The following is a 23,319-nucleotide window of genomic DNA, read 5'->3' as shown; positions in this document are numbered from 1 at the left end:
TGATTTGTACTTCTCTCGTCTCTCCCATGGCATGTAACTCAGTGCTTGGCATGTAAGTACTCAGCTAATTGACATCCTGGCCTTTGGCTGTGCTACATAGTGAGCAATTGTTCTGGGCTTCTGTTCAGTTCCATAGTGAGTGGACTGTGTCAGTGTCATCCCGGAGGGAATGCAGCTATTCTAGATTGTTTTTCGATAGCAAAAAGGAGTCAGGGTGCTTCCAGCCTTTCAGAGGTACCTCTTTTCACTCCTTAAAAATCCTGCTATTTTTCACTTGGGTTATTGTACAAAACTAATTTTTTTCAATTAAAAATTTTGTTTTGATATCTTTACATCACTTTCATTTCTAAATACATCCCTCTGTATTCACTTATCAAGTGCGTCACCATCCTTTATAACTAAGAGTAAAAAATGGAAGAAAAAAACCAGAGCACTCAAACTAACTGACACACAAATGAAAAGTGAGTCTCACCATCTAACACTTTGTGAAGAGACTTGATTTTCTTAGTGAAGAATCAGCACCTTCATATTGCTTATTTATTTCTCATTAAAGTTTATTCTCTGGTTCTCTAGTTACTACTGTTACTACCACCACTGGGCTGGAGGGAATAGCTTAATAATGAATCCACCATCCAAAGTTCCTCCTGGCGTTATGGTTGCTTTCAGTTGTTTGCTTTCTATATTCTTAGTGAATCTCAGTTATGAGGGAGAGGGTGTTGGTGTTTTTTGGGTACCATTTATTTTTTCCCCCATTAAGATTATGTATATCTGCATGAGTTTGTCTAGAGGTAACTTGCAGAGAGACAAGAATAGACGTCTATTGTATCTCCTTCTGTCACTCTTCTCCAAAGGAGACTTTGCTTCCTGTTGGGAGGGCAATCAGGAGGTTGGGATCAGAGGCTGGCCACTTTCCTCTCCTCAGAGAGAGGTGGGGGGTAACAGGCTAGAATTATATCTATCTGCTCCCTTAAGTTATGAGTCCAGGGGAAATCATTTTTAGGTTCAAGCTAAGCTCCTGATCATTGTTCCTTTACAGGAAAGGAGTGCCAAAGTCATAGATCCAAGGCTTGACCCCCTTGCTACCAGATGCCAGTTTCACAATGAACACATGTAGTAAATAGCAAATAAACTCATTTATCCAAATTGATAGCAAAACAGAAATCAGAGAAAATATGCATAGGAGTATATAGTGTATATACTATATAAAAATCCCTTTAATAAAATGACTTGTTCTGTGAAGTTTGGATTCACTCAAAGGGCCGCACTTGAGGACCTTGAGGGTCACACGTGGCCTTGAGGCTGCAGGTTCCCCATCCCTGTACTAGACAATAGGTAGAGAAAACAAGCTCTGTCATTGGGAGTGGGATAATTCAGTTCAATCAAGAGACAGAGTCTCATATCTCTCTCAAGGAAAAATTCTCCAAAGTCTCTAGAAAGCTGAAAATAGCAACATGATACAAAATGTCTCATGCATTCCTCCCAGTCTTTCTCCCTTTATGGACATGAGTAGAGGTTGGAATCATGCATCTTCTCTCTCAATACCTACAGCCAGAAGAACCCAGGTCTCTCCCCTCCTCTACTTTCACCAACTCTGATCAGCTTTTCGTGCAAGCACGTGCATTGATCCCCACCAATGAGGAGAGAGTCTCATATTGGCCCTTAGAGCCAAGGGTTCCATAGTATACATATGCCATCCCACAGCCACATCTGCAACAAAGAGAAAGAGGTGCATTTTCTCACCTCTTTTTCAGCAATAAACTTCTACTAATTTAATGATAAGTACTATGAATCCTCCAAGCTCTCCAAGAGCTTTGGCCAAAAACTAGGTGAGTAAAGTAAACCAATGGAAAGCCCCGGTGGCAGGAGGGAAAACTGTTGGACATAAACTGTAGGAAGCAGGAGTAAAAGATCTGGGAAAAGCTAGTGACTCTGGTGACCTTTAAAAATAAATAACTTTCTGCTTGTTTGGTTATATACCAGGATTACAACATGAAGTCAACAAGTATTTATTAAGCAACTGCTATGTGCCAGCTTTTCTTGTTAAGCACTGGAGATATAGAAAAAGGCAAAGACAGTTCTTTTTTCAAGGAGTTCACAATTTAATGTAGAGGGGAGACAACTTGTGAAAATAAAAGATGTACACATTAAATTTATAAGGATACATTGGAGATAGTGTCAGAGAGAAAGAATTAATTTTAAGGGGGACTGGGAAAGATTGCATGCAGGAGGTAGACATGAAGGAATGCAGGGAAGCCAGAAGGGAGAGGTGAGGAAGGAGAGGATTCCAGGGATGGAGGACAGCCAGTGAAAATGCCCGGAGTGGGGAGATGGAATATCTTGTTTGAGGAACAGTAAGGAGGCCAGACTCATATATCGAAGGCAGTATAGCATAAGAAGACTAGACTAGAAAGTTAGCAAGGGGTCAGGTGATGAAAATCTTTAAAAGCTAAACACAAAATTTTATATTTGATTCTGTAGGTAATAAATACGGAGCGACTGATGTTTATTAAATAGGGGTGTGACATGGTCACATCTGGGCTTTAGTAGCGTCAACTTGATACCTGAGCGGAAGATGAACTAGAACAAGGAGAGACTTGAGGCAGGGTGGCCAATCTTACAGCTGTTGGTGGCAGTGTCAGAGGAGAGGAGGGAGAGTGAGGCATACAGAAACTGTTGTGAAGGCAAAACCTACAAGATTTGGCAACAGATTAGAGATGGGGGGGTGAGAGTGGGGCTAAAGGATGACACCTAGGTTGTAAACCTGGGTGACTGGGAGGTTGGTTGGGCCTTCAGCAGTAATAGAGAAGTTAGGAGGAGGAGAGGTGTTAACCCACTCCAAAATGTGTACAGGAATGCTTGAAATATTTAACAGAAAGAAATAGAGTAAATACCTGTATCTCTGGAGGCCTACTGATTTTTTTTTATCTCCCATTCCCAGCACCTGCACAAATATCTACTGCATTAAAAGCTTCATTGCTCCCAGGGATCTCCTGCTGTTGGGAACATAGATGGGAAAAGAATTTCCTTGTACAAGGTAAGTGTTACAAGTGCAAAACATATTCCACAGGCCTCGGGGATAGCCCACACTGCATCCCACCTTCCAAAGACCATCTGCTTCATCTCCAGAAAGCCTGCAGCCTCCTACAGAGAAATCTGCAGGCAATATAATGGACTGAGCTCTTGTTGTAGGCCTGGCTAATAACTATTAATAAGAAGCTTTTCCTTGCCTTAAATATCAGTGCTATGACTGCCCTTCCATTACTTTCACCATGGGGGAGAAGTGGTGGAGTGGTGGAGTTTTGCTACATTAATTCCTTCCTCCTTTTTAGCTCCTCTGCTTTTTTCACAAATGATTTCCAAGGTTTCTTCTTTGTTCTTTTCCCTTAGAACACTTTCACTTGTTACTCCCTATTTTTAAGATGAGTAAATTCAGGCTAGCTGAGGTTAAGTGACATGTCCAAGGGCCAAATATGTATGTGTCTAACCTATCATGTACATGTATGTGTCCGGTTGCAGTTTCTATTTTCTTGCTTTACCACCCTTCCCCACCTTCCCTGCCTCAATTTTTAAAATAGATTTTTATTTATATCTTTTGTTTTTGCATCATCTAGTGTCTACCCTTTAGCATTTCTCCTCCTCTCTTCTCCAAGAAAGCCATTGTTTAAAACAAAGAATTATCAAAAAAGTAAGAGAAACAGAGGAAGAAGAAGATGAAAAATCAGCAAAACTAAACAGTGCATAAAATATCTGACACTATATGCAATGTCCCTGTTCCATGGACCCCATCCTGTCATCTCCTCCCGCACCAATGTTAATTCTTGTGTAGCTCGACTCTTTAGTTTATTTTTAAAGGTACTTTATTGGCTCTTTCTCATGTTTCTGAGCATGAAATCTTTTTCATAATCTCTTTTATGGTCTATATTTCAATAATTTTCCTTTGCTACCTGCTGAGAATATGATGGCCTTAATCATCACATTTTAAAAAGACAGCTGTGTTAGTGTGTGTGTGTGTGTGTGTGTGTGTGTGTGTGTGTGTTCTAAACAAGCTCCCAGTGACTCACTGTTTGAAAATGCTAAGCAAGGCACTATCTCTTTTACACTAGATGTTATCTGGGCTTCTATGTTTATTACACAGAATTAGGTTTCCCTATTGCACTGAGCCAAGAAATTACCATGGAATGGTATAGCCCTGAATGTTTTGAGAGAACCTAAACCTTGTAACCCTTCTCTGTCCTGCACAGTAAATCTGCTATATGATCATCTGGAACACAAGAAGATATTTAGTTACAAGCCTTCAAGGGTAAAAGGGACCTCTGTAGAAGGTCAGATCGTCCTTTTCCTCCTAGCATAATTACAGGGGGTCATTTGCAAGCTGACCCTGACAAAGGCATCTCTTCCCCCAACTCTTCATTATCTCAAATGGTAATAATGAGCTAGCCTAGAAGTGAAGAAACTGTGGCCTTGAGGCCACATGTGGCCCTCTGGTCCTCAACTGTGGCCCTTTGACTGAATCCAAACTTCACAGAACAAATTCCCTTAATAAAAAGATTTGTTCTGTAGAACTTGGACTCAGTCAAAGGGCTGCACTCAAGGACCTAAAAGGCCACATGTGGCCTCGAGATTTCTACCCCTGGGCTAGCCCCTTCCCAATAGGAGAGTGCTTACCTCACCATTTTCTCTATGTTTTCTGTGAAGCTTAACAAGGGATTCAGAAGTGGTTCAATTGAATCTCCTCCTCACCATTAGATTTCATAGATCAAAACTGTAGAAAAAACACCCCTATTCCTCCCCAAAGTGGCCCATGTTTCCTACCCAGTATTTGAGCTTCATAGGTTTACAGCAATGAGATGCTGATGAAGGGAGAGGTTAATGTTCAATTTTGCTGTCTCATCACTACTGCTACTTCCCAGCTCTCATGATCCTGTAAATTATATTAGAACCTCAGTGAAGCTTCTTGTCAGTTGTCCCTGCCTGAACTGTGGATCCCACTTCCTAGAAACATTTTTATGCATAGAGCACTGGAATGCAAGTTTGGTTGGCACTGTGGAGTAAGATGAATAAACAAAGACACAACAGCAGTATGATACCTGATCCAATCTACTTGAAATACTATTCTAGGCAGCTCTAATTGGATTAAGAATTAGCCAGGGACTTGCAAAAACTAGATTATATTCTAAGAATGGAATGAATTTGCATTCTCCTAAAGATGGCTCTATGGAAAGCTATAGCTAAATGAAAGGTGAGCCAACTCCTATTGAAATGCCAAAAGGAAAAACAAAGTTGAATCTGTTTTCTCAAAATGCTAAACTCAAAATATCTCTATAAATTAATAGATAACATTTGATCAGTCAGCAGATTTGAACTGCTTTGTGCTATAAGGTCTTCTGACTGATCAGAAAGGAGTTGATTTTAAAGAGAAAATCAATTGGAGAGAATGTTCAAACAAATTATTTGTTCTTGCTTTAAAAGAAAGCAGGGATGTGCTGATGACAGAAGGGTATGTGTGTGTGTGTGTGTGTGTGTGTGTGTGTGTGTGTGTGTGTGTGTGAAGAATCTGAAAGAATGTGGACTATATAGAGCAAGAATTGGTATTTCTTGTTCCATATTTTCCATACAGGTTCTTTCCTTTGGTACCTTCCCCAAACTCCTTGAAAAAGTTGGCTATATCCCATGCCTCTTTTTTCTTTACCAGCTGCTATTTTCCACTCTAGGGAATCAGGCATTTATTTCCACTTATTTACTGAAACCACATTCCCTAAGGTCAACAATGACCTCTCAATCACCAAATACAACGGATTTTACTCGCTTGTTATTCTCCTTTTCGTTTCTCAGCATTTGATTCTATGAACCAGCTCCCATTGGATATCCTCTCTTCCCTTTTCTTCAGCAACCTTACAAACTCCCGATTCTCCTACCTCTCCAGTCATTCACTTTTTGTCTCCTTACTTGGCTCCTTACTTCTCTACATGGGTGTTCCCTAACAATTTGTTCTTGGTCCTACCTGTCCTCTCTCTACAATCTCTCCCTTAATAATCTCATTCACTCCAACTGCATCAACTATCATCTTTATGCAGATGACTCCCAAATCTATACCTTCAGACTCCACCGCTTTCAACTGCCTACAGGGCATCTCCAACTGAAGGTTCTGCTGCTGCCTTGAATTCAACATGTCCAAAATTAAACTTACTACCTTTTCCCCCAGATCTGCTCTTTGTGCTTCCTTCAGTGATGCACTGTCATGGTTTTAAGTTGTCTATGTTACAAATCGTTGTGTTATCTCCCTTTCTGTCTTTTACCACTTTATAGTCCATCATTAGCAAATCCTGTTCATTCTATTTCCAACATTTCCTGCACCCATCCTTTCCCCTCTACTGCCAGTGCAGTACTCATACTGTGTGGTAAATTCTTAGACTTTAGTAATAGCCTTCTAACACACTTTCCCACCTCTTTCCTCTGATCCTTCCAATATAGTCATCACCTTACTCACAAATTGATCTTCCTTATACATCCTTATACACATACATTTTTCCAAAGTCTTCAACAACTCCCTGTTGCCAACCAAGGACGGTTCAAACTGCTTAGCCTGGAATTCAAGGGCCTCTACTATCTGAGACCAGCCCACCTTTACACAATTATCTGATATTCTCCTCCACACACTTTATGCTCTAGCCAAACTGTACTACTGTCTATACCCTGAACTTTTTTTCATTTTCTTACCTTTTTACGATTTCTGAGGCTTTTCCCTATGTTTGAAATGTTCTCTCTCTCTCTCTCTCTCTCTCTCTCTCTCTCTCTCCCTCCCTCTCTACCTGTTGAAACCTAATTCATCTTCTAAATTTCAAAGCAAATGGCACTTTCTTCACAAAACTTTCTCTGTTTTTCCAGCTTCGTGTAATTTTTACTTAGTATTTCCCTAATGCATTTGTTGTTTATTATCAAACAACAACTATTTATTAAATGCCTACTATATATTAAGCACTGTGCTAACCACTGGGGATACATATACTATGAATGAAATAATTCATATGTAGGAGGAGCTTATATTCTAATGGAGGAGACAACAAAGGCACATATAATAGAGATAGATAGATGATAGGAAATAAATACATATAAAAGCAAAGTTATTCAATCCAAGGTAGTCTGAAAGAAAGGGTACTAGTAGTGGAAGGGAAGAAAAGAGACAGAGAGAAAGAGAAAGGAAGGAAGCAAGGAAGGAAGAAAAAAGAGGGAAGAAAAAGAGAGAAAGAACTAGTAGGGAATAGTTGAGAGCTTAGGATAGAGCTTTGAGGAACAGTTGTAGTTAGGGGGCATGATCTGGATGATGAGACAGCAAAGAAGACTGAGAAAGAGCTGTTAGATATTTGGGAGAGAACCAAGAGAAGAGTGTCATGAAAGTCCAGGAAGGATAGAGGACCTAGAGAAAACATTAGTTGACAAAGTGTCAAATGAAGCAGGCAGGACAAGAAGGATGAGGACTGGGGGAAAAAAAGGAGCAGATTTGGCAAATGAGATCAGGAGAAACTTTGGAGAAAGTGGTTTCAATTTAGCAATATGTTCACAAGGCAGATTGCAAAATGATTTGAAGACAGTATGGAAGAAAGGAGCACATTGAGAAAGGTTAAAAATGAGAAAGAGGGAGAGGTGATGTAATCTGATTGAGAAGATGGGAGGGGCTGAGATTAAGGACATGTAGAGAAGTTGTCCTAGGAAGAAGAATCACTTGATTGTCAGCTATTGGGGGAAAGAGGAGAGAGTAAGTGATGGTGTCAAAGGTTTTTGAGATGAAGAGAAGGGAAGGAGAGCAGCTAATTACAAATGACTTCAATTTTCTGAGTAAAGTAAGAATCTGGGCATTCCAGTTGAGAGAGCGAGAGTGGGGATAGTGGCAAGGAAAGCTTGATGAGAGAAGAGAAAGTTTGGAAAAACTTTGGTGGGGAATGAGATAAGGAATCAATGGGGGAAGAATAAAAGGATTGCTTTGCTGTAGTGAGGGTCCAGGTGAAAATGGATTATATGAATTTATAATGTATCTCACCTACATGGTTGTGTGACTTTCTCCACTCCATGGGTGCAGAGTAAGCAGATGGTGAGGGCAATATAGGGCTGATGTTTAGCAGGGATGAGCGGTGGGGGCAATGGATTTGTGAGTAGAGGACAATGAAGTGTTGAAATGGCTAACTAGAGGGTCAAGATTGGAGAGGAAGGAAAATGAAGTCAGAGCAGGGGTAATGGCCTATAAAGTAACAAAGGGTGGAAGGATTGGAGGTCTTAATAAGGATGAAAAATGGGTTTGGATGGTGAAGACCTAGTGAGAAATGGTCACAAATGTCATATTTTAATTAGGAAATTTGTGGTTAATGATGAACTATAGTGTGTGACCATCCCTATGTGTAACTGAGGTAGAATGAAGGAACAGGTAATAGAACTTAAAGAGAATTGTGTTTTATAATTACTTATGTACAAGGATTATATCCTACCTGATTATGCAGTAAGTTCTATGAGGGCAATGAGCGTATTTTATCTAAATATCTTCCCTAGTTCTTGTCATAATGCTCTATATAGAATAGGGATATATGTAGGTAGCTCCAGGTACACATGAGGTGAGATGTTGAGAGCAAGGGCACTCCACTCCCACATGAGGTAGAATAGCAACTCCTTAATTCCAATAACTTCCATTTTCATGCCACACAATTTACACAGGGATGATTAAGCCAATTACAATCTAACCATCACCCATAATTCTTCCACTTCCATGATCAAGACCTCTCTCTGACTACAACTTCCTGTCCTTCAATGACTGTTTCTGCCTCACTCTTTCTAAACTTATACTTTATCTTCACCACTACTTTTAATCCCTCCAACTCTCTCTCTCCAAATTCATGACCCCTTTTTTGGTTTTTCTTCCCTTCCTTCACAGTCTTGATCACAAATTCAAAATACACTAGCAGCCACCTTTAAATTTCTTGCCTCCTTTATCTTATTTCCAGTCTCTCCTTGCCAAGCCCCAGCCCTGTCCTGTCCCTATTATCTTCCTTCTCCATTCCTATTCATGAGTTGGTGAATGCTCTTTTTTTTTCCTGGTGAGGCAATTGGGGTTAAGTGACTTGCCCAGGGTCACACAGCTAGTAAGTGTTATGTGGTGAATGCTCTTGCAGAAAGTGATACGACCTGACTGATTTGAAGACACCATAGACTTAAGCCTATACCTTACCACTTGTACCTTATAAAAGTCCTATATTTCTCCAAAGCACAGCTCAGGTGACATCTTCTACCTGAGGCTTTTCCTGATCCCTTGCCTCTAGTTATTAATGTTTTTTCCCTTTTGAAAGTTCTTTCTATTCATTCATTTCTGTTACATCTCCAATTAGAGTGCAAGAAGAATCCTTTCCCTGCCAAGATCTCAGCTCTCTCTCTGAAGCTCAGCCAGAGATTTTATAGGGATGCTAGCAAGCTGATCAGGTTCATAGAGACTCAATCTACTCATAGAAGGAGATGGGGATTCAAGATCCCTTGAAGACAGGAATAATTTTTGTTTTTGCATCATCCAGTGCTTTGGTCATTGGAGGCACTTTATAAATAGAAGAAATAAAGATTCTCCCCAAGCCATGTAAACCTCAGAGAAGGCATGCCATGGGTTGGCAGCAGCCTGCTCTCTGCCTGCAGGTAAAGAATCAGGTCTATATATCTGACTACCCCACAAATGTAGGAAAATATCTGATCAATGAAATAGAACATTTACTGCAGGAAGTCAATGTTGTTTTTCTATATTGACATCTCTAATGAAATGGCCTCTTGTGAATAACAAATGAAATGAATATTAATAACAATGCTAAATATAACTATGAAACATTGACTATGACAGAAAACACACAAGATTAATGCCTTTGATTCCTTGTTCAACAAGCCTTTGTTAAGTGCTTGCTGTAGGCCTGCCATTATGTCAGCCAAGAGAGATACAAAGGAAAAACCAAAACAGCACCTGCCCTCTAGGAGTTCAATGGGCATAGATGCCATCATACATGATGAAATATACCCCTCCCCATATTTTCTGTTTGTTGTCCATAGCTTGCCCTAGGCTGATGTCTGAGAAAATTGGATTACTGTATCTGCATCAGCTCATTGTACTTGGTTCACCAAGGCTGAACAGCCCTGGTATCTGTCCCACTCCCACTAGCTTCTTGCCATGTTTTAAAGAGTATTGCTTCTCTAAGGTTCTTAATGAGCCTAGCGAGACACCTGGGGTATTGTCGCTGTCTCCTTATATGAGTGGATTGAGTCTCTATGCACCTGATGAGATTGAGTGGCTTCAGCTCTCTAGCCTTCTTATAAAAACTCTGGCTGAGCTGCAGAGGGAGACCTGAGATCTTGGCAGGGAAAGGATGGCCTCAAATAACAATTAGACTGAGCCTCTGGGATAGTAGAAAGGATTGAGCAGGACAGGGTTGCTCTGAGGCAAAATTAACAAGGAAGTTAATTGCCTCTGTTGTTTTCCCACATCCTGACAAGTCCAGCACTCTCTTGCTGCTCTCTGAGCAATAATCCTCCAGACCTGAGTACTCTTGACAGACCTAGCATCCCTACAAGTGTCCTCCCAACTTCTTACTTCTTATTCCTCCCAAATCACTCTCCAGAACTCTCATTCTCGGGGTATGCATGTCAGCTAGATGTTAGCTGGAAATTAAGTAGGGTAAATTAGGTGACACATTTAAAGTACAGATTAGTGGAAGCTATATGCCCATGTCAAAGAGGTAGGCAAGATTTTTGTGTAGGTGCTGATTAGATTAAATCAGGGGTTCTTAAATTTTTTCTGTGTTTTTTGGCACCCTTTGGCAGTCTGGTTGAAACCTATGGACCCCTTCTTAGAATAATGTCTTTTAAAGCATGAAACAAAATACATAGGATTACATAGACTTCCACAGATTCCCATTGTCATTTCAGAATTCAGTCAGGTCCAACCCCATTTGGGATTTTCTGGGCAAAAATACTGGAGTGGTTTGCTGTTTCCTTCTCCAGCTCATTTTATAGATGAGGAACTGAGGCAACCAGGGTTAAGTGATTTGCCCAGGGTCACACAGCTAGTGTCTGAGGTCAGATTTGAACCCAGGAAGATGAGTCTTCCTGTTTTCCAGCTCAGCACTCTATTCACTGTGCCATCTAGCTACCCCACATAGGATTACCAAGGAAAATAAATATATTGAAATGCAGTTCTCTATATCTATTTATCTGAAGTTCATGGACACCAAGTTAAGAACCCCTGAATTAGGTCTCTGAGGTCCCTACTAGGATTCTATGACACTGTAAATGACTTTTAGATCTCTCGTTCTATCTTTCTGACCCTAAACTGAGTCCCCTCACTAGGGAATTTACTTATTTGCTGGATAATTCCTGAATGGTAGAATTTTAGGCAAAAGCAGGGAGCAGATATTTCTTTAAATCGACCACTTGGTCTATAATTAGGCCTCTAGAAGGAGTAGGAAAAGGAAATCTTTTAATTCTATTCTTTCTTCTGCTAGGGAAACAACTCAAAACATACATCACTGCTGTGCTCTCCCATCTTCTGGCAGCACCCTGTGCAAAACCTAGTTTGTGCTGCCTTGGAATGCACTAGTATGCATTATGCTACTGACTCAATGAAGTGTGTATATGTGTATGGGTATGTATGTATGTATGTATGTATGCATGCATGTATGTGTATGCCTATAATTGTGGGGGGGGGGGGTGAACAGGGATTGCCCTAATGAAAGGGAAAAGGCTTCATATGCCTTAATACCAGCTGGCATTTTTTAGTTTGTATATGGAACTCCCAGTGTGGAAACTCTCTCCAATGTTTCTCTTTACCATCTTTAGTCTGGGAAAAGTGGCTAAACCATGACAGGGTAGCCCCAGATTGGGAAGCAATTCTCTAGAATCCTGATTTCAGCTTTTCCAGCTAATGTTGCCCTATGTGCCAGAGTCTTTGGTTATGACAGCACAACTCTTTATTTTTCTTTCTGGGTCTTGATTTCCCTATCTTTAAAATAAGAAAGTTTGACTATATGAACATAGAATCTAGATTGAGATCTAAAAGGTATTTTAGAGGTCATTTAGTCCAAACCTCTCATTTTACAGATGAGGAAATTGAGGTTTAGAGAAGGCTAAGATGACACCAGTGGTTAAGTGACAGAGCCATGATTCAAACCCACATTCTCTGACTTCAGATCCAATCCTTTTTTTTTTGTTGCATCACTAGGGTCCCCTTCATCTTTAAAGCGTATAATCCTAGGACCAATGACTAATGTCACAAAATTGGTGTCAGAACCAGAACTTAAACTCATGTCTTCTGACCCCAAGTTTTGTGCTCTTTATACTATGCCATGCTGCCCAGCACACACTATTTAGTTAAATAAATATTGATTAAATGCGCACTCTGTGCAAGGTCCTAACCTATGTAGTAGGAGCGGGGAATATAACATATGACATAAGCCCTTCTCTCAAGCCGCTTACCTGGTCTCAACTCTCATCACCTAGGCTGTAGGACTGCTAACTGCAGGCTCCCAGAACATCTAGGCCAGCAACATCCTTTTCTGGAGGACTGGTGACATTTGGCTTTTTAGGTTCCCCTAAGTTATAGTTCCCAGGGTTTACAGAGGGTCTCATTCAAACTGCAGGCTTCGTGGAGTTTCCCCTTCCCTTCCTCCCAGCTGACTTGAGAAATGCCTGTTCTGGTGGTGTAAAACTGATAGTAATTACAGTTATTTACATGAACTACTTACTATTTATGCCTGATTACCATGCTGCACGTGAACCATTATGCATAAGATTAAATATATGCCAGATCCACTTGACTGTAAATTATATTGGTTACAACACTGAGCTCTGCTCATGTATGCTGTCTTCCATTTATTGTTCACACGTATAATATAATTCCTTGAAGTCCTTTTTAATCAAAGAAAGAACTATAGAGAGACCTAGGAATGTGGAGTGCATCCTCTACAAAGGGTCTGTAGAAAGCTATATACAAGAATTGGCTAGGATGGGATGTTTGGAGGACTTTCAATCTATACCCACATCAAGGAGATTATGGATCCATGGAAGTATCTAAGTTAATAAAAGACTCACAGGCTTAGAGCATATTCAATAGTCATATATGACCAGCTCCAGAAGAACTCTAGAAGGGACCTATATACTCAAAATGAACAGACCATGGCACAAATTGGTACATTAACTTTATCAGAGTTAACCCATTTTTTTCAATCCTGAAGATAGTTGAATAATCAGATTAATCAGGATTGTAATACGGCATTTGGGTTTCTATTATACTTTTTTGTTTCTTTTATATTTTTTGGTTTCTATTATACTTTTAAAACTGTATATTGAAGATTTCATTTTTTTAATTGCCCCTTATAGTGTCTACCACATCACCTGAAAACACACATTCATTCATTTACTTGACAAACATTTATTAAGTGTTTACAATGTACAAGGCACTATGCTAAGGAGTTACCATCATTGTGTAAAGTCCCAGGATGCTATGGAAGATAATAAGAGAAGTGGTGTTGATGGGAGCTCTTTAGCCAATTTTTGGGAAGGACTAAACCACACCTGGCTTCATTTAAAAATTCAAACACAGGAAAATAGAATTCTTTTTATTTAAGCAACACCCCCCCACCACTCCCACTCCCCACTCATCTGGAACTGAGCCCTTGCTTCCTAAATCCTAGATTTTGCCTCTTGAGAGTTGTCCAAAGATACAGTTATGTTTCTATTTGACCTGGATTCCTTTTTTGGATTCCATCATTGGCTTAAACTTATTAAAATCAGAGACTGCTTATCTTGGCTACCGTTGTTGGTTTTTATCACAGACATCGCTACCCCCCTCTGTTCCTTTCATTTCCAAGGTCTGCATCCCTGGTCACTGACCTCTATTCACACTACGATTCTACCCTTACCCTTGTTTCGCAACCTGTGTCAGAATGTCTTGGCTGAGCTCTCCACCCCTGCTTCTCCAATGTGAGAAGGCTTCAGAGGATCATAGAATGTTAGAGATAGAATGGATATTAGAAATAATTCACCTCAATCCTCACATTGTATATTGGTCCAGAGAGGGGAATGGTACTTGCCCAAGGTCAAGGATCATAAGATCGTAGATTTAGAGTTGGAAGGGATCTTAGAGGTCATCAAGTCCAATATCCCCATTACATAGATGAGGAAACTGAGTTTAAAAGAGTTTAAGTGACTTGCCTAGGGTCACACAGTAAGTGTCTGAGGTAAGATTTGAACTTGTCTCCCTGACTGTAAACACAGTATTCTTTGAACCAAGATGTTCTGACTAAAAATACAGTACTTTATCCATCACAGCACGTTGCTTTAGTCAGTACCACGCAACCCTTGGAGCCACAGCCACTGCTCAGGAGAAAAACTTTACAAAATAACTATATTATAAAGTAGAATGCCATAAAATCATGACAGAAATATAAATAATGTGCTAGGACAGTCCAAAGTAGAACAGAATCATGTCTGGATCAGGAGACCAGAAGGCAGTATTTGATTTGGGCCCTGAAATTAGGATTTTAACAGCTAAAGATAGAGGTAGGACATAGCAGACATAGCAAATGACATTAGCTCCCAGTAATGTCACAAACTGGAGCATCTCTGAGAGTGGCAGTCTGAGAGGTGGAAGCAAAGGCTGTCTTCCAAACCCTTACTTAGTGAGGGCTGGCTTTGGAGTCACAAAAACCTAGGTTCATGTGCTGATTGTCACACATGCTAGTTGCATGACCCTGGGCAAGTTCTTTCATTTCTCCAACAAGAAGTTATAGATAAGTTTCTGACCAGCATCAATAGGAGTTTCTATATCAGAGGTTCCCTGCTTTAATCAATTCACAGGTCAAGACAAAAAAGAACAGGAGACTTATTTAGAGCAATGTAATCAATTGAATCTGATCAACCCAAATGCCTAGTTATCCTGTTGACTCTTCAATTGGGTAAATAATGATAATATTGTTACTGAGCTACAATGACTAAAAATGTTGAATAATCCCCCTAGTTATAGGAGCCTTATTCTTACTCTTATTGCAAAATCCTGTTTGCTGCTTGGGGGGTCTGGCTGAATGAGGGAAACCTTCTCCCTGTATAGTGACTGTACAAAACTAAGCTTGTCTAATGATAGACATTTACTGAACTAAACTAATCTTTGAATACAGAGGCATTTTTAGCTATTTTGAGCAAATTGCATATGAGAAACAGAGATTAAAGAATAGCTGTGATGTCCAAAAGGAGATGTTGGCAAGGAATTCAAAGCAAATTGTAGGCAACAAAATGACAGGCATGTTGAAAGAGGAAAATGCCATAAGGTGGTGGGACATTAACTACCACCAGAGACAGCAGAACCATTCAACCAAAGGTTCTGTTTTCCATCTTTGAACCTCAAATAGCATTTTGTGGGAATCTCACCTATTCATTTGCTTTACCCTGTTTTTTCTTACAGTAAACTCTATGTTTTTCTCTGAGGATTTGATGATCACTACCTAGCACAGATTTTTCAAGAACCATTGAAGACAAACCAACTCAATTCAATATGCCAATATGCATTTAATACGTACAAGAAATTGTATTAGGGACCTGGGATGAAGAAATAAAAACAAAATATTCCTTGCTCTCAAGAAATTTATATTTGACTAGAAGTATAAATGTGTATTATAAAATTCACACAGATAAATAAACAAGATAACTTGATAAAGGAAGCAGCATTAGCAATCAATGCTGGTGGTGGTAATCAGGAAAGGTTTCCCAAATTGGGGAATGCCAGAGCTGAGTCTTGAAGAGAGACAAGGATTCAGACAGGCAAAAGTGGGGAGGGGATACACTTTGGGTATAGGAAACAACTCTTATTACATTCTCATAACACAAATACCATAAATTATGATTTCTCCAATTATTAAGAGAATGGCATATGATCATACAATTCCTTTTGCTATAGTCTCTTTATTGACTCTTACTGACTTTACCACCCCTGCATCCTGCTTCTAGACCCTAGACCCTTTAGGGCTCTGCCCATGGATCACAGGCTCTGAAAGGTCTTACCAAGCTTAGGCACAGATCTCATGACAGACTATATGCTTTTTGACTATCAGTTTAATAAGTAAGGAGAGGCTCATTGCCAGAGGGTTGGCCACCAATTGATTACTTTCAGCTTTCATAGTAACTCATGAAGAGTGAGTTCCACTAAGGAATTGAGGAGGTGTGATGTATGACATTGGATTGAATACCTTCACTGATGATGCCATGAATTTTTGAAATATGAAAGTCAGTTGTCAGTGGAGGGCATGGGTACTACTGACCCCATCAGTATGCAAACACTGTGACCATATGCAAGAAAATTTAACTAATGCTACCAAGGTCCTCCAAGCAAAGGGCATCACTGAATAGAGGTGATAGCCAGAAGTATAATCCATGCATTTGCATTAATGCAGTATTTCCCAGACTGGGAATCAGAACCCTCAGAATGTTAATGGAAAAGTTTTCTGAAAGGGTCATGGAGATGAAAGCTATGGACCTGGAGGCTGTTCATTAGCACAACTTCTCCATGACTTTGTCATCAAGGAAAAACACTTCTCTTTTCCTGGGCACCATCTGTTCCCCTTTTTCTCCTATTATTACCTTGTCTACTGGCATTGCTTCCCTGTTAACACTTTTTCCATCCACTATTCTCTATCACCTTTCTTCTCCTTTCCTCCCCCATGTAGACATCCTAAAAAAGAAAGAACCAACCAATTATGAAGTGGGGAAAACAAAGGAAAGAGGCTATTCGATCAACATCTCTTCTCAAATCCTGCCACAGTGGGAGATTCCTATTGAGGAATGAACTAGGGCACCATACATTGGGAAGACTAGGAAATCCACAGCCAATACATGAATAGGTCACTATGGAATATTCATGAAAGGTAATCTCAGACAAAGAACAAAACAAAACAAAAACACACTTAATTTCTTGATATCAATAATGTGGTACAGTGGGAAGAGAATATGGATTAAGAAGACCTCAACCCAAATCCATGATCTACTTTTTACTACCTTTGTGTTTCAGTTTCCTCATATGTTGAATCATAGGGTGGGAAGAGATGATCAATGAGATCCTAACAGGATAAAGGAGAAAGCCTTACTAAGCACTTTGTGTAGAATGTTGGTGGATGGGTGGGTGAGTTGTGCTTTGAAAGATTATCAACATTCACTTTTAGGTTTCTGCATGGGAACCCTCTGGCCATAAACCAGTCCTAAAAGTTTGTTGGATATAGAGCTAGAAGGGTTTCTATAAATAATTTTATCTAATTCTCCTGTTCTACAATGAAAGCAACTAAGATATTTATAGGTAGTCTAACCCCCTCATTCTACAAAGTACCTGAGGTTCAAAATGAAAGAGACTTGACAGGGTAACACAAGTGGCCAAGATCTGAAACCCAGTTGTCCTGATTCCAAATTCAACATTCTTTCTATTTTACAACATTACCTCCAGGAGAACTGAATTCTAGTCCTGACATTGCCATTAACTTGCTACATGACCTTGGATAAATCGTTTTCCCTCTCTGAGCTTCCATTTTTTATCTATGAAGAGACCAGGCTGGTTCAGATCACAACTAAGGTGCCTCCTAGTTCTGATATTCTGTGATTCTTTATTGTAAGACACTGTAAACCTGAAAATTTTATATAAATGTTGTTTGTCTATGTATGTATGTATGTATGTATATATTTGTGTATTTGTCTGTCTATCTACTGTCTATTTTTCTGTATGTCTCTGTATTCATCTACAGTGATGTCTGAGGTGGAACTCACTTTATCCTCATAGAACATGGGTGGGGGTTCCCCACCCCTGTCAAGAATATTCAGACTGGAAGAAAACTTACAAAATGGATGTTTAGAACATTTCTGTCATGCTCTCTTTCAGACTTCAACAAGGGGGCTTGAAGACTGGGAAAGATAAGCCACCAAAAAAAAAAAGAGAGAGAGAAATTATACCATCTATTTTTTTTTGTCTTTCTTCTAGGTCCATAACTGCTTTACATCCATTGACAAAGTAATTAATTCTTTTAACAGAGTGCCATGAGAGTCATGCTTTGTGCACAGTTGAGGGATAAGAAAGTCTGACATGGCCCAGCAGAAACAAAGGAAACACAGAGATTTTAATGAAGGCGAATGTCACAAGGATTTGTAAGGTTGTTTGGGGGTCATCTGTTAAAAGGCCATTTGGATTACCGGCCTTGTTGTGAGTCTCTTCAAGAGCTGACTCACTCTTGACCCTGTAAAAAGATGCTCTCAGTTCAAGGGTTCTTCTGAGAACTGGAAGGGATCTAGGATTGAGTTCAATTTATTGGGTTTCTCAAGGGCCATCCTCTAGAGAGGCTTTTCCCTGTCTCCCTAACCTACTAGTACTTTCTTTTCTAAGGTTACACCATGTCTACTCTTTATGTATCTTATGTACACTCATACATGTACACATTATCTTCCTAATTAGGATGTAAGCATTTTAAAGGCAAGGCCTCTTTGAAATTTCTTTTTGTCCTCAGTGCTCAGCATAACAAACACATACTAAGGCTTTATATACTTATTGATTGATAAATTGATTGCTGCTATTTTCAGGACTGTACTGGGTTCTTTACCCTCTTCCTGGCTATTGAGACAACATGAATCCCCAGGGAAGCTAGAAAAACTTATAAATTCATTCAGCTGCTCAGGGGGGCTCAGGAATTGAGGTGGACTCTAGGGATGCAACAGCAGATAGTCTTAATATAGGTTCAACTGCACTGGGAGAAGACCTGGTTCATTCTCGAGAGTTTCTGGCTCATAGTCCTGTAAGGGCTGGAGAGTAAGGTGGACCCTAGAAATGGTGTCACAGTGGGTGGAATCCAAAGGATCATTTGTCCTGGGTCAAGGCAAAGAAACAATGTTGCAACACATAGTCCAGACTAGCAAAGGACCACCAGGAACAAGACATGGAAATGGCAATCCTTGGAATACTTCAGGTAGGCTGTTAGGAGGGTGCCTAACTCAATCTGGCATCCTGTTAGTCCAGGTTTATGGACCAAATGAAACACTTGTAAGTCATTAGACAATGAACAAAAGGAGGTTTACTTAGCCCTAACAAAAAAAGGGCATTCAGCAAAGACAAGACTTAGCTCAGATTGGATTTCCTCTCCTCCCCTCTCCCTATCTCCTTATGAAAATATATCTGTTCAGCAAGGCTAGGTATAGTGCCTAGCATGGTGTAGGATGTCCACCAAATCAGAAGGCCCCAAGCCCATGTAGGTGGGCCTTTTATGCCTTTAGGTGGTCAGTAAACTACTTCAATATGTGCAGAGGCTACCAAGAAGGCATAGCCAGGGGAGCACATCTTGAGTTTATGTTGGAGTAAGCTCCATCCCTGGGTCAATCAAGTCCCAACTTTGTTACCTTTTAGGGACCAACTAGCTTAACTTATTTTTACTGGGGCAAGGGAGAACTCTGGTATGTCTTGGTCCTATCACAGAGTAAGTATGACACCTGGATGTCAGCACTCTGGAAAAACTTGAGTTGCATTGCCTTAGGGCTCTGCTTGGCAATATGTACTAGAATGCCCAATGGCTAGATTAGAATTCAAATTCAAGATACCACCTGGAACTCTTTTATTAGTACCTTAGGGTCATAGCCAAGGATGTATCCAAATACTAACCCCTTCAAGAAGCCTTGGTGAGGAAGTGGAGAATAGGGGTGGTATGGGGTAGATCAGTGCCTAACAGAAAGTATAAGTATAGTGTATCAATCACTTTATTACCAATTTAATCTTGTCTAGCCCATGTCTGGAATGCACTCTCTCCTCATTTCTGCCTCTTGGAATCCTTAGTTTTCTTTAAGGCTCTGCTCAAGTGTTGCCTTCAAGCTGAAGCCTTTTGTCATCTTCCCAAATGATCTTTCCTACTTGAAACAAAAGCAGGTAGAATAGGTATTATTCTCATGTTACAGAGGCAAAAACTTGCTCAGAAAGGTTGAGTGACTTGCCTAGGGTCACATAACCAGTAATTATCGAAGGCAGGATTTGAAGCCACTTCTCTTTTGATTTTAGGTCCAGCATTCAGTTCATTATGCCACCTGCCTTTCCAGTCTACACTGGAGTACTGGGTTGAAAGTCCATTTCTACAACTTATACTTATGTGACCTTGGACAAGTCACTTATCTTCTATGGAGCTCAGTTTTTTGTTTTTTTGTTTTTTAACAAAGGTGTTGTCCTCAATTACCTGTGAGGTGCTTTCTAGTTGTAAATAGATGATCCTGTGATAATTACTGCTGTGTGATTAATCACAAATCTTAGGCAAAGCAGTTCTTATATCACATTGGAAGGCAACTTAGTGGGATATCACACAGCTTCAACCGAAATACATTATGATAGCCCAATTTACGTCTGTTACAAAGGATAAGGAAACAGAAAATTTCCTGAGGACTTTCCTTTCCCTCCTATGATAAAAATTGTATCTTAAAGAAATGGATAGAGATATACCTTCTTTAGAAGATATGTATGTACTTTGATGGGTATTGCAAAACTTGTTTTATCGACTTGAGAGATAACAAATCCGACTTTTCTGTCCCAGTGATTCAATAGGGCATATACATGATGTTGTTTCTCAGTACTGATAAATGAATTTGTGGTAATCCATCAAGTCTCTTGACATTGTGACCAATGATGTATAGTGGTTAAAAGAACTGGCCACAGTGTGGGATTCAGTTTGTGACCAGGGATCACAGTGAATGTTGGCCTGTGGGTCATCAAAACTCAACAACCTTGGCCTCATTAACATCCTGTTCTCATCAACTCAACTAACTATCCATAGACATGTGCATTAAAAAAAAATCAATCACCAGCCTTTGGCAGAATTTTAAAATAATGCAGAGTAAGTCATGCTATTCCTGAATATTTTTCAGTCAGCATTTGGTAATATATCATTTCAGCTTCCCTAAAATGAATACCCATCTGGTAACTCTGAAAGCCAAGACAGTGACATCCCTTGTGTGTCAGGATCATTTTCAGATTGGTATTAACTTTTCAGTAAGAGCCAAAATTAATTCTAGGGACAACTCAAAAGTTTCAATGGAGTTGGAAAGAGTTGATTTAGTACTAAAGGCTGATTTTTTTTCCACTTGTTTATTTTTTCCCTTTTTTTCTAAAGCAGTGTTAAGATGGTGTTGATGCTAGGATAGGAAGTACCACCCAAATGAAAAATAATTTGAGGGAAAAAAATCCAAACAGTGTGCTAGCTTTGAAAAATCTTAAAAACTTGGGTGTCAGTGGCTAATGATGACTTTCCTATTATCTCTGGTTACAAATTGATACTCCTAGTACACCCTATAGGATAAAGTCTAACCTCTTTAGCTTGGAATTCAAATCCTCTGCAAATGTCTCAACCTCTTTTTGCAGTTTTAACTTTCATCACTCATTTTCACTCATTCTACACACCAGCAAAACTAGAAAACTCACCATTGGCAAATACATCCCATATTCTTCTCTAGGTAGAAGAGAATAGTTTCACAGAAACTGTTCTTTATATTTGGCTTATTCATTTTCCAATTTCAGTTGGTTGACATCCTGCTCCTACTTCAATGCTCAGTTCAAATGCCACTCACTCTGTGAAACTTTCTACAATCAGTTCCTCATTTGATATCATAGGACTTTGAACTCCTTTTATAAGTTTCTGCTAGGCCAATTTAGACAACATTTATTTCTGCATGTTTAATCACTCCAGTACCTAGCCTGTAGTAATTGTCTTGAATGATGTAGATTTTTAATACCTATTCATGAATGAATGGGAAAGAAATGACTGCTGAAGTAGAAGAGATACAAAGTCTGCTAGGGAAGAGTACCAGAATTATATTCAGTCACTACAGAGTCTTCTGGTGATGCATGGGGATTATTTTTTTAACCAAGGCAGAGGTGGAAAAAAGTGTTCTCATTTCTTACATCCAGACTGGGTTTCAATTCTATTTGGAGTCAAAATCCAAACACATTTGAATGTGTCCTTTGAAATGAAGAGAGGTGACTCCTTTGCTTGAGGGCAGGGGGAAGTGTTTTTTTTCTGGGGAGCCAGTATTTGTTCAAAGGAAAAACAACATGGGTCTAGTGAAAATTGCTCTAGTGATACTTTGGACTTATCTTTACTCTCTTTCATGACTCTCTTCTCTATAACATTCCATCTGGTGCTTGTGGTTCTGGCCTCTTTCTGGATCTGTACAAGATGTTCGTGAGGGGGATGAATAGAATCCCAGTGAGGCATACTGGAGTTAATTCAATCCAATGTGAACTGTCAGAGTCCTGAAGCCTGGTTGGTAAACTTCAGGAAAAAGTATAAATAATGTCTTCATGGCACAGTTTGCTTCAGAGAAAAGAAAATCATAGACTTGGAGAGCTGGAAAAAACAAATAGCTCAACCCTTCATTTTGTAGTAAGGAAAACCGAAGTCTAATATTGTGAAATAATTTTCTGTCCTGAAGGGAGACCAGGTCACTAGGGACTGGAAGAGGACACTGAGAGTCAAGTGATGGAATGACTTGGCAGCTTTCTGAAGAGAGAGTCAAGGTAGAAACTCTCTCAGAAGTGAACTTCAGTATGATAGATTATGGGAAGCCAAGGCAATAGTAATAACTTGAGAAATTTCTCATTCTAGGGGAAGAAAATTATCACTGCATTTAGACAGGGAGCAACCAAGGTCAGAGTATAATTGTCAAGCAATTTGTAGAGTTCCAAGAGGCCAGATGACTAGAAGGGAGAGATGGTGGCATGCCAGGCAATGACAAGTACTCAAGAGCAAGGGGAGAAACAACAGGCCGTATGGGCCAGGAGCAGAGTAGTAGATCACATATTTGATTAGGTGTTCTTGCAAGACCATTAGGGAGTAATTATCACCACGATTATTTAATATAATTTTTGAAATACTACGTATAACAATTAAACAAGAAAAGGAAATTGTGCATACACAAAGAGGAATCAAAATCATCTCATTTTGTAGATGATAGGACAGCCCGCTTAGAGTTAACCAGAATGCTCCATAGTGCTTAAGTAATATTCTGAGGATCTTTTATCCAGGCAAATTTTGATTCCTTTTCATTTTAGCAGTTTCTTCCAGCTCTAAAATTTTATAATTCTATGATCCTGTGGTACAACCAACTCTATATAAGCCAAGGTATAGTTGTAGGATCATAGGGACATAGATCAAGAGCTGGAAGGGACTTCAGAAATCACCTAGACGAATCTCTTAATTTTTGGGATTTGAATATAGGTCCTTTAACCAGAGCCAGTGGTCTTTCCATGATCATGAACCTAAG

The 23,319-nt window shown here is 39.7% G+C and overlaps 1 protein-coding gene across 1 annotated transcript in view; it reads right to left on the bottom strand.

Annotated features, from left to right (window-relative positions):
• Nucleotides 1–23,319, bottom strand: part of PLPPR1 (phospholipid phosphatase related 1) — a 168,529-nt gene that overhangs the window by 124,323 nt on the left and 20,887 nt on the right. The window lies entirely within an intron of this gene.

Source organism: Vombatus ursinus, unplaced genomic scaffold (assembly GCF_900497805.2).
Source record: "Vombatus ursinus unplaced genomic scaffold, bare-nosed wombat genome assembly UNPS02014770.1, whole genome shotgun sequence".
Taxonomy (NCBI): domain Eukaryota; kingdom Metazoa; phylum Chordata; class Mammalia; order Diprotodontia; family Vombatidae; genus Vombatus; species Vombatus ursinus.
This window is presented reverse-complemented; position numbering and strand designations above follow the sequence as displayed.